The sequence below is a fragment of the Lissotriton vulgaris genome, chromosome 3_1 (assembly GCF_964263255.1).
Source record: "Lissotriton vulgaris chromosome 3_1, aLisVul1.2, whole genome shotgun sequence".
Taxonomy (NCBI): domain Eukaryota; kingdom Metazoa; phylum Chordata; class Amphibia; order Caudata; family Salamandridae; genus Lissotriton; species Lissotriton vulgaris.
In genome coordinates, this window is record NC_141689.1 from 757792270 (window position 1) to 757805759 (window position 13490).

Here is a 13490-nt window from a genome sequence, read left to right on the forward strand (position 1 = left end):
AAAAAAATGGAGGGCTGATATCACTTTGTAAGTAGGGTGAAAGCTGTTGGGTATGTGCGGCGAGGCTGCAGGTGGGGCTCCAACAGATCACAAAGGGTCTTCAGGGTAGCTCTTTTGAGACAGAATTTGCAAATGATCACCTTATCCTCCATGTCCTCCAGCAATGTCAAGTGATGTATCAGATTAGGCCTCCTCCTATTTGAGATGAAAGTGGACACAGGTTAATGACATCCATCATGAGATGGCCACAGAATATCTCCTTCAGGATGAAACAGAATAAACAAACACTGACTTGAGGGATGTGTTACACACCATGTTACATGGGTGGACGCTTTAGCTACACAGAGGGCACACCTCTACATTTATAATACACCAGTGCGTAAAACACCACAAAGGTCAATGTGAATGCACATATTTCATTCCAACATTTCATATGTGCATGATTGGGAGCGTGGCATCCAGCCATTGTGCAACAAATCAACACAACTGTCTCATACTTGGCACACATCCACAACACAATGATTACAGCTGGCGGTGAATTGACAATTGCGTGTATGAGCACAAAGATAAGCACAAGTAAGTAAAAACATCATACAGTGAGACAATCCTTGCTGAGGTCATTACTGCCCCAGAGCACATTCATATGTGTACATATTGTAGAGTCCACTACAACACTGTCCTACCTCAACAACAATCTAATGCACTTGTGACATGTAAGGGACTACAGACCAATGTCTGTCACACATACACAACCATGACCCATGTACGCACCTGTGGAGTCAATGGAACCTTTACATTGTATGCACAATGATGTGCCCTTCACCATGTGGCCACTCTGATTTGTTGAAGTGTTCCCGATGGACATTGCCATTGTATGGGCCTCAAATTGTTTTCCCTACCGCCTAGCCTCAGTGGTGAGTCAACAGTACCCTCCCATTCACACAAGTGCGGTAGTCATTGGCATGGAGACATGCCCAAATGGCAGTGGACATGCTCCGCCACCCAACTGGTGGTACCTATCACCTGGCCACGGCGGTGTGTCACCAGCAACCCCATTCACATAAGTGTGGTAGTGCTAGCCATAGAGACATGCCCAAATGGCAGTGGGTATGCTCCGCCACCCAACTCACGGTACTTACCGCCTGGCCCCGGCGGTGTGTCACCAGCATCTCCCATTCACAATGTGCGGTAGTGCTAGCCATAGAGACATGCCTAAATGGTGGTGGGCATGCTCCGCAACCCAACTCACGTTAGCTACCGCCTGGCCCCGGCGGTGTGTCACCAGCACCACCCATTCACATAAGTGCGGTAGTGCTAGCCATATAGACATGCCCAAATGGCAGTGGGCATGCTCCACCACCCAACTCGCGGTAGCTACCGCCTGGCCCCGGCGGTGTGTCACCAGCACCCCCCATTCACACAAGTGCGGTAGTCATTGGTATGGAGACATGCCCAAATGGCGGTGGGAATGCTCCTCCACCCAACTCATGGTAGCTACCGCCTGGCCCTGGCGGTATATCACCAGCACCCCCATTCACACAAGTGCAGTAGTGCTAGCCATAGAGACATGCCCAAATGGCAGTGGGCATGCTCCGCCACCCAACTCACGGTAGTTACCGCTTGGCCCCGGCAGTGTGTCACCTGCACCCCACATTCACACAAGTGCGGTAGTGCTACCCATAGAGACATGCCCTAATGGCGGTGGGCATGCTCCGCCACCCAACTCGCGGTAGCTACCGCCTGGCCCCGGTGGTGTATCACCAGCACCCCCCATTCGCACAAGTGCGGTAGTCATTGGCATGGAGACATGCCCAAATGGTGGTGGACATGCTCGCCACCCAACTTGCAGTAGCTACCGCCTGGCCCCGGCGATGTGTCACCAGCACCCCCCATTCACACAAGTGTGGTAGTCATTGGCATGGAGACATGCCCAAATGGCGGTGGGCATGCTCCGCCACCCAACTCGGGGTAGCTACAACCTTGCCCCGTCGGTGTGTCACCGCAATGGAGCATTGCCTACAGGCAATGGGAGCGATGTTTGCGGTGGCATGATGCAATTTTGAAAATCGTGATAGGCCTGCTCCATCACCGCGGTGGCGGATTTTGGATGCTTTTGAAAGATGCACCATCCAGTAGCGCACCCCGGGCCCCTGCGGTGCATCACCGCCATGGAGCATTGCCTACAGCCAATGGGAAACGATGAATGCGGTGGCATGATGCAATTTTGAAATCCGCAGTAGGCATGCTCCGCCACCTCAGAGGCGGTCATTGGATACTTTTGAAAGAGGCAGACCTGGACAACCAATTGTTGCAGCTTGGCACCTTATAAACGACCCACGGGGGCTATTTATGTGTGGGAGTGAGCCTCACATTTCCACTGCTCACAGAGCCTGCTGCCTGAGATCCTCATCTGCTGCTGCCTGGGACCCCCATCTGCTGCTGCCTCCAGAGCCTGCTGCCTGGGACCCTCATCTGCTGCTGCCTCCAGAGCCTGCTGCCTGAAACCCTCACCTGCTGCTGCCTCCAGAGTTAGCTGCCAAGGGACCCTCATCTGCTGCTGACTCCAGAGCCTGCTGCCTGAGACCCTCTTCTGCTGCTGCCTCCAGAGCCTGCTGCCTGAGACCCTCATCTGCTGCTGCCTCCAGAGCCTGCTGCCTGAGACCCATCACCACCCAATTCCACCACAGGTGTTCCATGTCCACAGGGATGGCAAGGACAGAGAAGATCGGTGCCAGTCCATTCACAAGCGAGGAGCTGGAGGTCCTGGTGGACGAGGCGCTCTCACTGTACCCAAGGCTGTATGGTGCCCCAAATGTCGTGGTAAGTATTTCGGAAAGGTAGGTGTAGGTCGGGGCAGACATGTCGTTGGACTGCTGCAGTATGTGCCTGAGGGTGTGGAGTTGTTTCATGCACTGATAAACATGCTGTCTCCAGGGGGAAGGAGTATGTGTCCCAATGTCACTAGTTTCCCTGCCAGCAGTTGTATGTCTGAGTGGAGTGTGTTACAATGTCAGCCATACAGAGACACAGTATGTTAGACATGCAGGTGCCAAGACAGTAATTGCTTGGCTGAATGTCTCTGTGTGCCCCTGTTGTCCAACTCAGTGTGAACCCAGATGCTCTGCACAGTGCCCGCCCACCAAGACGAGATCACATCACTGCACTTACTCTGTCCTTACTCTTGCTCATTCACACTAAAATTCAAATATACACCATCTCAGCCCTGTATAATTTCACACGAGTACACTTGGGTAGATCTATATTTTGTTGTTGAGTCCATGTACCCCGATGCCACACACATGACATACAGCTATGTTCACAGGACATGCTCATTGAATGCTGCTTAGTCATGCACACAGTGAGTCTACACACAGACACAGGTCGATATGTGATGTTTGCAGTGGCCAGACATGCATAGGACAGGAGATGTGTGCTAGCCACAGAGGGGGTTCAGTGTAGTCATCCTACATGTGTGTGAGATTAGCAGGGACCCTGTAAGCCCTCTTAAATGCATGCAATCACATCAGCTTGGCCCATGCAGAGTGCCCATGTGAGGTATACCCCAGAGATTTCAATTGGTAATGAGTCCATGTCACTGTGTCACTGATCATTTCCCCCTCTCTCTTTTCTCCCATTCCTGCAGCTCAAGGTACACCAGCGTAAGGCTATGTGGAGGGCCATTGCAGCAAAGGTGTGAGCCTTAAAGGTATCTAACCGATGACGCACCCACTTCCACAAGAGGTGGGATGACATCCGCCGGCTGGCAAAGAACGTGGCAGAGTTGACCTTGGGGTTGCTTCCACGCACTGGGTGTTTGGTACGGCACAGCATGACACCACTAATGGGCCTCATCTTGGCAGTGACTCATCCTGAGCCGGATGCACGTCTGAAGGAGCATCAGCAGCAAGGCACGGGTGAGTATTTGGGGAGGGTTACTTTAGCAAGGAGCGTCTGCATGTGTACAAGGCCTGTGGCAGCAGTGGCCTATGTGATGTTTGTGGGGTGGTGCTGTGCAGTGTCAAGTGAATGGCTGCTGGGATGCGTGCCAGTGTCATGCATTAGCCCACACTGGCCTTACAAAGGCGATCCTCCCTGCTGTGCATTCCCATAGCCGTATGTGTTAGGATCTTCATGGTCATTTAGCATTGGGATAGTGTGAGGAATCAATTTGGGGGTGAACAGCAGTGTCCACAGTCTGAGTGTGACTTCATGTATGCGTACATTGCATGCACCATGATTGTTGAGGCCTACACATCGGACAACAATGTGCCACAGAGTACAACATGGTGTTTGGCATGGACTAGTTGCCATTGTGGACTGTCATGTTCTAATAGGTGTCTGTGTTGTCCCCTCCTTTTCCCTCAAAGTCTGTCAGTGGCAATAAGTGGTGTGTCCACATCATGTCCCTAGGTGTGCATAGCAAGTTGTGTGTCTGATAGACTTCATCCACGGGCAGGGTGTGTGTTGTGTGACCTTAACATGGCTCACTCATGGCAGTTATTCAGGGTTACAGGCACTGTTGTAGCCTATGTAGTGAGTTGCTGCAATGTTCAAGTTCAAGTTTATTTTATTTGCATAGTTCGTTAAAACCATTGCAATACAAGAATATTTCATTTCAAGACAATTTTTATATATACAAACTCCATACTTCTAAAAGCTTCACAATTCTGTTAAAAGACTGTAAAAGACTGTACTATAATTGTTGAAATGTTGCAAGTCCAGTTTTTAGGCACATTATAAACAGCAGTGCATGTCTCGTTTGTTTGTCTTCTGGTTGAATTTAACTTTCAGCTGTTGTTTCCGTTCTTGTGAGAGTTGTTTGCAGGAGCATAGTAGGTGCAGCCGCATAAGCAGCATAGTAGGTGCTAACCCGCATAAGCAGCATCTAGGGTCCACCATCTCCTTTAGGTAGGATGGGGAATGCTGAGTACAGGGTAGCAAGCCAAGTCTAAACTTCATAAAACTAATTTTTGTATACTTGGCATAACCCAAGTTAAAGTACTTCTGAGCTACTGGCTCACAGTAGCTATTCAAAGTCATCTATCCGTGAGACCTTTCTGCTAGTGAGGCTTTGTCCTCCAGCCACTAAAGGTGTTTGACTGTTTTCCAGACAAGTTTCTTAAGCCCACCAGTACTAGTGGGTGTTTCCCACAGTTGGTTCAATCCCAATTTGCGTAATCCATTTTTGAGATATCTCGGTGTGGGTGAGGTGGTGTAACGGTCTATCTCTTTCCATAATTGTGCATTTAATGACCCTGGAGCGGCTTTCCGTATTTTGTCCGACGCTATAATGTATTCCCCATGTCTCGCAATAGATTGCTTCTGTGTGCCAAATTCAAGCCTAATTTGCGAGGTGAAGTGTATTTAGGCAGCCTAAATATAATCCTATACGTAGTTGTTACTGTGGAGTCACGTAGTTTGGCATCTCTTCCTTTCTGGGCTTCACTACCATAAGTAATTGTTTGCAGTAACTTTGCACGGATCACCTGCGCTATGGGCAGAATCGATGGACTGATTAGTTTAGAATTCAGAGTTTTTAGGGAGATTGCCAGGGCAATGCCTTTATGCCTGATGCTGTTTCTCTCCGCAAGGAATTGACCGCCTTTGTCTATCTTTACGCCCAGTTATTTATTATACCGTGATGCTCTCTATTCGGGTGTTCCCCCAGAACCATGCTGTAGGTTTTTCCCTTTTTTTACTGACTGCAATGGTTTTTGTTTTGTCAAGATTTATCCTTAAACCATTTTCGTTTGAATAGTCCAGTGTAGCGCTTATAAGGTGTTGAAGGCCTACTCTTGTTTGACTACTCAGGACTATGTCCTCTGCGTACAGGAGACATGGCAATATGATGTCTCCTAGTTTTGGAGCATGTGAGTTACAGGCGTTTAATATCGGTACAAGATCAGCTATGAACAGGTTGAAAAGTGTAGGTGCTAAAACACAGCCTTGTTTAAGCTCTTTGTCCGTTGGTATGCGTCTCAACAGGTGTGATCCGTCACCCAGCTTAATCTGAACCCAGGTGTTGGTATGCAGGTTTAATAGCAGGTTTAGAAGGGATTGGGGGATCCCCCAGCTATTCAGTTTGGACCACAGTCAGTTTCGATTTACGTGATCAAAGGCTGCTTTATAATCAATAAAGAACAAATGCAGAGAGCTCCTTGTCATTGCAGCCTTATCAAAGAGCATTGCCATTGTTATTATATTTGTGGTTGTCCCTATATTTTTCACAAAACCAGTCTGGTTTATAGGGATGGCGGATTTTTCTTCTGCCCATACCTGGAGCTCTTCCAGTAGCATACCAGCGAAAAATGTTGCCTCATTGTCCATTAGTGCCACTAGTCAATAGTTCTGTGGCTTTGACCTATCCCCTGTCTTATGAATTGGAGCAATGATAGGTCCTCTCCAGGCCTCTGGCAAGATGTTTGTCATCCTTTTTTCCCTGAACAGTGGTGCTAGTGCTTCAACCCACAACGTTCACTCTTGCTTCTAGAGCACAGGTGGTATTCCGTGTGGGCCGGGTGTCCCTTCCCTCCTTCCCTTGCCTATTTGCCTTGTGATGATCTTAGTTCAATTTGGTGGCAAGTCGTCAATTAGGATGTCTTTTTCAGCTTTACGTGGTGTGATCTGGTTGTTGCTGCAATGTGGTTGCAGAGTGTGGTGGTCAACAGGTAGATTTGGTCATCTTCTGTACTGTAGTGATTGAATTGCTTTGTCCTGTTGATGACACTAACTCAACCCTGCATCTCTCTCTCATGCAGATTCCCCAGTGGACACGGAGGGACAGCATTACAGCTGCGCAGGAGCCCAGTGACACAGAGGTCACAAGCGCATCAGACGGGGACCGGAATAAGCAGGAGGAATCCCTGCCTGGGACACAAAGTACAACATCATCTGATGCCATCGCGGATGCATCCATGTTTACAGGCACAGGGAATGGGGACTCTGCATCATCTTCTATCACACAGTGGCCAGTGCCCACCCTCCCATCCACTTCCTCTGGTGTTGCCTGTGTCCGTGTCAATAAGATGGGATGAGTTACATTCACACCTGGCACTGCTGCCCCTGCTCCTGCCCCTCCTGCTGCCCTCAGTGCTGAGTCTGTTGAGAACCTGCCCCAGCTTTTTGTGGGCCATAGAGCCCTGCTCAATGCCTTCAGTGACCATGAAGAAAAATTAGGCCAGGTGGTTTCCTACATGGAGGGCATACACTCTGACGTGGGTGGGATACACCGTACTGTCCAGGCTTTGTCGTCCACAGTGACGTCTGCCCTTCAACTGGCACATACTCCCATTGCTGCTGCTGAGATGGTGTTGTATAGCAAGGGTACACCTAGGAAGGGCTCAGAGCCACATTCACCCACCACATCGACTCCCATTCCAAGCCCAGTAAAACAGAGGAAGGAGGGCACTGTTGGAGGTAAACCTGGCAAACAGGGGAAGGAGGGCACTGTAGGGGGTACACTTGGCAAGCAAGGGAAGGTGGTCCAGAGGCGTAGCCAGACAAAGCGTTCTGCAGGATCCAGCACATCACCAGAGGGAGTGCTAGTGTCTGCACCTGACACAGGTCTGTTGTGTCATCACCAGTTCCCATTAACCCCAGTACAGGGAAGGCATTTTGGATTCCCAAGAAGTGGAAAGGCACCCCTCAAACCTCTCCCACCCACACTGTGTCACAAGTCTGCATGACTCCACCTTCACATGCCACTACACCACCTGGTCTAAACAGCCATCCAACTTGTCAAGCCACTAATAGCCCTACATCACTTGGGCCTCTCTCTCCACAGTCAAGTGGTCCTGCTGTCCCCGACACAAAGCCAGCTCCAAGTCCACCTGACAGCCAAGAGTGAGTGGTAGCCCCCTCACACAACTGTTTCTCATAAAGGTGTGTTAGTCGTTCACATTGTTTACCACCTGAGTGTGTTGCTCGCCATGCAAGGGTACAGTCGACTGCACTCACTGTGCAGCTTCTCATATACTGACTCTGCACTTTGCTATGCCCACTGGACTTGTCATTCACTGCTGGTCTGCCCTTGACTGGGCAGCTTCTCATGTCCTGACTTTGCACTTTGCCATGCTCACTGGCCTTCCTGTTCTGTAGCTTCTCATGTACTCACTCTGCACTTTGCCTTGTTCACTGGCCTTGTCATTCACTGCTGTTATGCCCTTGACTGTGCAGCTTCTCATGTATCACTCTGCACTTTGCCATGCCCACTGGCCTTCTCATTCACTGCTGTTCTGCCCTTGACTGTGCATCCTCTAATGTACTTTTCGTGTACCCTGCCATGGACACTGGCCCTGAAGCTCTGCTGTGTTGGAATCTACCCTGTGCAGCCTCTAATGTACTTGCTGTGCACCCTGCCATGGACACTGGACCTGTTGATCTGCTATGTTGGACTCTCCCCTGTGCAGCGTCTCATGTACTTTTATGCACCCTGCCATGGGCACTAGCCCTGTTGCTCTGCTGTGTTGGACTCTACCCTGTGCAGACCCTCATGTACTTTTTGTGCACCCTGCCACGGACACTGGCCCTGTTGCTCTGCTGTGTTGGACTCTATCGTCTGCAGCCTCTCTTGTAGTTGCTGTGCACACTGCCATGGACACTGGCCCTGTTGCTCTGCTGTGTTGGACTCTCCCCTGTGCAGCCTCTCATGTACCTTTTGTGCACCCTGCCATGGACACTGACCCTGTTGCCCTGCTGTGTTGGACTCTACCCTGTGCAGCCTTTCATGTACATTTTGTGCAATCTGCCATTAACACTGGCCCTGTTGCTCTGCTGTGTTGGACTCTACCCTGTGCAGCCTCTCATGTACATTTTGTGCAATCTGCCATTAACACTGACCCTGTTGCTCTGCTGTGTTGAACTCTCCCCTGTGCAGCCTCTCATATACTTTTTGTGCACCCTGTCATGTACACTGGCCCTGTTGCTCTGCTGTGTTGGACTCTACCATATGCAGCCTCTTGTGTCCTTTCTGTGCACCCGGCCATGGACACTGGCCCTGTTACTCTGCTGTGTTGGACTCGCCCCTGTGCAGCCTCTCACGTACGTTTTGTTCACCCTGCCATGGACTCTGGCCCTGTTGCTCTGCTGTGTTGGACTCTCCCTGTGCAGCCTCTCATGTACCTTTTGTGCACCCTGCCATGGACACTGGCCCTGTTGCTCTGCTGTATTGGACTCCACCCTGTGCAGCCTCTCATGTATTTGCCGTGCACCCTGAACTGGCCACTGGCCTTCCTGTGTAGAGTTTGCCTGTGCAGATTCTCTTGCATGTGTTCAGCATTTTGTGCCTTGCTCTTCTCTACTGTTGTTCTACTGTCACATCTATGCAATATGTGAATGAAGGCAGTTACTCCTGTTGTCTGTTTTGTCAGTGTCCTTACTGATTAAAGTTCTTTTGGTGTGCGCATTTGGTTGACTCTGCCCCATGCTCTATGTGTCACTTTAACATTGTCAAGCTCTTTACCCGCATCACATTTTTTAACAGGGGTGCCAGGGACTTCAGTCCATTCAGACACTAATACTTGTGTTATCTGTGGTGTCAATTTTACCTGTCAAGCAGTTCTTTTTTTCATGGCGTGCTATTGTTGGCTACATTGTTCTCATGTCAGGTTGGGGGACATTGCCTACACAGGGTGCGATACTGTGCACAGGTTTGCATGCAGCCTGGGCAATGTCATCATGTATGTGTGTTATTCCTTTATGTGTGTCCAGCTGTATATGTGTATGGTCATCTTGTGATGGCCCGTAGTCTTGGTTCCATGGCCTTCATGAAATGTGTGCTCTTGGGTAGTCAAAAGGTGTGCAGAGTGAAGGGTGTGACTTTGTAGGGGGTGTGGATGTGTGTGTGCCCCTGAATTGTGAAAACAGATATGTATCACCCAGGAGTTGTGTGCCTGTTGTTTGGATTGTTCAGCCCTGTGGAGGTTGTTGTATGCACATGTGTGAGTTGTCCGTTGTGCACTGTGTTTTTGTGTCCGTGCTGTTCTGCCTGACTCCTACTTGTTGTTTTAGTCACTTGTGAGTGTGCAGAGTGTGTGACTTGCACATCAGTGTTGTGTTTGTTTGATCATCTATGTGTCTTGAGTCTCTTTGTGTAGACTGTGCAGCCCTGCTGCTCTACACTGCCATGAGGTTGTGTTTCTCATGCATTGCAGGCACATGGTGCCTTTTATTCTCCTGTGTGGCATGGTGTTTGTGGTGTAATGCCATCCCCTATGTGTGCCACTTATGCCTACCCATTGTGAGTCTGCACTCCCTCTATTTGTGTATGGTACACCCCTTATATGTTATGTTATGTTATTTATTTGTTGAAGCGCAAACAGCTGCCCCAGCAACGGAGCGTCCCGGCGCTGACCTAACCAGTACCTGAGGGGAGGGGGGAACCAACAGAGGAATTAGATGACAGAAAAGAGATGGGTCTTGAGTACCTTTCGGAAAGTGATCAGATTGGTTTGGGCACGGATGTGCGGAGGTAGGGAGTTCCATAGCTTAGCTCCTAAGACTTTGAAGGAACGTCCACCCTGTCTACAGAGCTTAGTTCGGGGGACCATCACGAGGTGTTGTCCCAGAGAGCGCAAGTTGCGCTGGGGCATGTATGGTACCAGGAGTGGGCGCAGGAGTTCGGGGCATTCAGATTTGAGAATTTTAAATGCCATGGTCAAGGTTTTAAATTGGATCCGAGATTCAATTGGCAGCCAGTGCAAATTGCGAATGGTGGCTCTGGCAGAGCACCTGCGTGGGAGACCAACCACTGCTCTGGCGGCCGAGTTCTGGATACGCTGCAGTCTTGCTAGTTCAGCTTTGTTTGCCCCCAAGAGTAAGACATTGGCATAATCCAGCCGGGCAAGAATCATAGCTTGCATGATGAGTTGACGGGTTTTGGAGTCAAAGAATCCAAGTATGGGGTTGAGGCTCCTCATGAGACCCACGCACGTGGCTGCCACTTTCTTTGTGTGGGACTGAAAGTTAAGTGAGGGGTCAAGCCAGACACCTAGGTTTTTGACGACTTCTTTTGGCACGGGGGTGGGGCCAAGCACAGAGGGCCACCAATGATGGTTCCAAAGGGTGGGATTTTTTCCCAGGAGGAGGACCTCTGTTTTCCCGGCGTTTAGCTGCAGGCAGTTGAGCGTCATCCACTGTGCGACTGCTGCGAGGCCATCTCTGAATTTGGTTGCCGAAGGTGAAGGACCTTCTGAGAGTGTGATGACCAGCTGTGTGTCGTCAGCGTATGACACCAGCGTAAGGTCCCACTCTTTTGCTACCACTGCGAGAGGCTGAACGTATAGATTAAATAGGGATGGGCTAAGCGCCGACCCCTGGGGGACCCCTTGCCCGATGGAGTGGGGTTGAGAGATGTAAGGGGGGGCTGAAACTTGAAAGGACCTGTCTTTTAAGAAGGACTGGAACCATTCAAGGGCTAATTCGCCAATCCCAATGGCCTCGAGTCGTTTCAGCAAGATGTTGTGTGAGACCGTGTCAAAGGCCGCGCTGAGATCCAACAGGATCAGCGCGGCACTTTGACCGGCGTCTAGGATACCTCGAAGGTGCTCCGTAGTGGTCAGCAGAGCCGACTCAGTGCTGTGACCTGGCCTGAAGCCGTTTTGGGAAGGGTCCAGGACATGGTTTTGCTGCATGTGACGACCAAACCAGCATTCTAAATCTCACGCTGCCTGACGGTTTCTCTATGAAACTGGTTAACAGAGACTCTAGAGGGGTTGGAATAGCCGCTGTATACCGAACCGCATACAACTGCTCCTTCACCAAAGAAGAAATCTGGGGCTGCGAATGCGCACGCTTCAAGATTGCCACTTGCCCGCAATTCACTCTCTCTGGCCTTTACATCTATCGGCCTCCTGGTCCCTCTGCCAGATTTATTGAGGAACTCTTGGAACTTGCTCACACCTTGACAGTCTCCTCCCCCAACTTCACCATCTTGGGTGATCTCAATCTCCACTTCGACGCCACCACTGACCCCACGATCAAAAACCTGCTAGCCGACATCACGGCCTTGCAGTTAAACCCCTTGGTTCATTCCCCCACCCACACTGCCGGGCACATACTGGATCCCGTTTTCTCTAATCTATCGGAAGTCACGGCTGATCCCCCTGAACCCATGGGCTGGACTGATCACTTCCTTGTTAAATTAACTATTATGGCAAAAAAAACGCCCCCCAAAGCTACGGCCAACTCCAGCCACAAACGACCATGGCACAAACTTATCTCCGGAGACCTCATCAACCACCTAGGTGAATTCCACCTCCCCGATGAGAATAGGGATATTAATACAGTTTACGCCGCCTTCCACGAATGGATAGTCACAGGGCTTGATGCCTTAATTCCGCCCAAATGGACTAAAACACGCAGTTCCCCCTCCAACCCATGGTACAATGACTCACTCAAAATTTTCAACTACTGACATTCAAGACAGTTCACTTTGATGTCAGCTGTACCCTTGGTTTATATGTGTGTGTGTGCCTCCCCATCACTTCATTTGTGACACTGTTCTTTGTGATGTAGTTATTGGGCCAAGACAAATGTTCCACTCTGGACATTGCCCCAGTGGTTTATGTGTGATGTTCTTGTGCTAATAATCAGTCAGGATTGCTCATGTGCACTTCAGCTGTGTGTACTGTCCAGTGGTCGGGTCAAGATGGTTCTGCTCTTGTATACCAGAGTGGTGCATCTGTTGTTGCTGTGTTGGATGTATGTGTGTTGGCTGTGGTATTGCTTTACTTCCTGGGTGTGCTGTTGTGTTTGTGCTATGCTGACTTGTATTGCGTGTGTTGGGGTTGTGTCAGTCATGTCTTTTATGCTTGGTGTACACACACTGCTGGTTGTGCATAGAGTGCTGTGTGTATGTGACCTTGGCATTGCCTGATGTGCATCCCCTGATGTCATGCAGTGTTTGTTCAGTTTTTCTTTCATGTGCATCTGTGGTTGATTTGATGGGGCAGTGCTGTTCTGTGATGGTGCACTTCTTGTGTGATTTTTGGTATATTGTGTGTGTTTTTGTCCTGGGTGATGGGGTTGTGCACTCCTGTTGTGTCTGTGCTCCCATAGCCTTTCCAAAGTTTGGCTGACAGGGTATGTCTGTTTCTGATGGGGTTCTGTGTGTGTTTCTGTTGTGTTTTGTGTTTGTGTGTTGTTTTTGGGCAGACATCTGTTCTGGCATCCCTGTGTGTGTGTTATGTTTGTGGCTACACCCAGGGTGTGTGTTGTTTATGTGTGTATGTACTGGCAAGTATTGGCAGCCTTCAGTGTGTGTGGCCTGCTCACTATTCCTTGCATTAAGCAGACTATATTAGGAGGCATATCTTTTTCTTATCTGGCCCCTAAACTGTGGAATAAACTGTCATTAGATCTTCGTCAGGAGAAAGGCAACTACCTGTCTTTCATTAAAAAACTCAAGACTCAGCTCTTCTAACCACCCCCCCCCCCCTGTGTTGTGTGTAATTTCTGTCCTCAGCGCAGAGATACCCCATTTGGGGTGAGTC